The sequence below is a fragment of the Octopus sinensis genome, linkage group LG28 (genome assembly GCF_006345805.1).
Source record: "Octopus sinensis linkage group LG28, ASM634580v1, whole genome shotgun sequence".
Classification (NCBI taxonomy): Eukaryota; Metazoa; Mollusca; class Cephalopoda; order Octopoda; family Octopodidae; genus Octopus; species Octopus sinensis.
In genome coordinates, this window is record NC_043024.1 from 19,741,853 (window position 1) to 19,744,352 (window position 2,500).

At 32.8% G+C, this 2,500-nt stretch overlaps 1 protein-coding gene across 1 annotated transcript in view; it reads left to right on the plus strand.

Annotated features, from left to right (window-relative positions):
* The window catches only part of LOC115225742 (roundabout homolog 2-like), a 571,297-nt gene that overhangs the window by 442,422 nt on the left and 126,375 nt on the right, over positions 1–2,500 (plus strand). The gene's annotated exons all lie outside the window — the stretch shown is intronic.

Sequence of the window (2,500 nt, forward strand, 5' to 3'; positions counted from 1 at the left end):
TTTGTATCCTTAGAACATGATTAGCACTTTATCTTACTGAATCCTCATTTGCCATTCACAACAAGAGAATCCATCAAGCAATGATTAGTAAATTCACGAAACCAGAATGCTTTTGAATCTCTTTAACAATTCACAATAATGACTTTTATTACTTTTAGTCCTACCTCTGTTCATCAAATTGTATATATCTTTAGTTACTTTTCATAAAAAGCCTTTACTTTTTTTTACTTCCAATGTGTATTTTCGCTTATTTTTCTTCTTACTTTCCCCTTACATTTCCATGTGTAGTTTCTATTTTCTTTTTGTATCGTTGACGATTTTCTGTCTCCATCTTCCCTTCCTTGGACCTTTCCTTTTTCTATGTTTCTGACGAAGAGCTCCGCTCGAAATGTTAAATCCTCCTTCTTTCTTTCCTTTCCTGAGCGTCCAATAACATTACACTTGTTCCACATCCTCACATTGTAATGTATTCTCTTTGTGTTTTCATGTTTGGATTAACTTTATATATATATATATATGTATGCATGTATACTTGTGTGTATATATATATATATATATATATATATATATATGCATGCATGTAAGTATATGTGTGTATCATGTTATGACATATGTATTGCATGAAATTCTCAGACCTCAAGTCACTCTGTTTTTCTGCTAAATAGTAATAAAGATAAGTGTGTGTGTGTATCATAAAAACCCATGTAATCTACGCACTTTTTTTCACAAAAACAAAAATAAAATTTAGGGGCTGCATAAATTACATGAGTAGATTGTTTCCAGAATTTGTTTAGAAATTTTTTTGTTGAAAAATGACTTACAAATGTAAACATCCATACAGGAAGTTTGACTCGTTTAATGTCAGAATAGGTTTTTACAGAAAAAAAAAATGAAGTTGACTTTTATTTATGCTGGACGGTATAATGCTTACTTTTTCTGTATAAATTTACTGAAACCATTAAATGGTTAACTACTTTTTGAAGTTTAACGTTCATACTGGTAGACACAGTCTGGGCCATATTTTCCATTGCTTGGAGTTTCTACCTACTGCAATGGAGCCCAGCAATTTCCTTAACCCTTTCGTTACCGTATTTATTTTGAGATGCTCTGTGTTTCTTTCAATTACTTTAAATATAACAAAGAATTTAGTAAAATAACTTAGTTATCATTAAGCTAGTGTTAGGAACGTAAATTGTGACTAAGGTTTGGTGGAAGATTTGAATTCAAAACTTATGAAAACAAGACATTTGTACTACAGAGCCAGTGCCAGTTTCAGCCGAGTTGGTATCGAAAGGGTTAAGAATTGTTTCTCTATTATATATTTTTAACCCTTTCGTTACCATATTTCTGTTGAGATGCTCTGTGTTTCTTTCATTTAATTTTAAATATAACAAAGAATTTAGTAAAATAAGTTATCATTAAGCTAGTGTTAGGAACATAAATTGTAACTAAGGTTTGGTGGAAGATTTTAATTCAGAACTTATGAAAACAAAACATTTGTACTAAGAGACAGAGTTGGTTTCAGCTGGATTGATAACGAAAGGGTTAAATAGATCAGTTTTTCTCCACTTAAGAAGTCTAGCTTGCGTTTGCCTCCAGGAAGCTATTGCTCACTTTCTCCGTGCTAGGACAATGAAATTCATCAGTGCTGACATCGCCACTACCAGCTGTTACTGTCTTTAATGCTGACAACAACATCATAATTCATCCTTGCACATGTAAACTCACTAAGTGAATATGACGTAGCGTTCCTACAGAAACCTTCATTAATCTTATACGATGTTTAATGTCCTTTCACATTCATGTTGAATTATGGCAGCAATCTTATGTTCTCTTCACAGAACACTTGTATGAACTAGTATATATTACTAGTTCTTTTGGTCTAGCAGATTTTTACTATTCTTGTTCATGTCTCCTCACAGACATGTATATTCTAACAAGTCGCTTCTTAAATTTCGAACCTCTCATGTTCAGTAAACATTGAGTTAGACTTGCAAAGCCCCTTTATTTTCTCCTTTCGATTTTTAATGTTTATTTCAGCGGATTATCAAGACTGAGAATTTAAAAACCAAATAAGCCCTATAGGCAATTTGTTCTACAAAGCCCTTCCAGGTGGTGCCCCAGCATGGCCACGGTCCGATGATTAAAGCATGTTAATTAAAAACATATTTTTCATGTCAAAGTAAAGAGAAAGTAAGAGTTAAAAGAATGTCGCAGTTGTATCTTGAGTTATGTCCCCTGAGTCAGAGAACTCTTTTATCATTTCTCCCTCATTTGCCAGATTAAGAAGCATGAGTATTATCATCATCATCATCATCATCATAATCATCATCACTAACATCATTGTTACTATCATCATCATCACCATCACCACAAGTATCATTATCACCGTCATCATTTCCATCATCATTGTCATCATCATCGTCATCGTCGTCATCATCATTGTAATCATCATCATCATCATCATCGACGTTATCATCATTGTCATCATCATCATCAT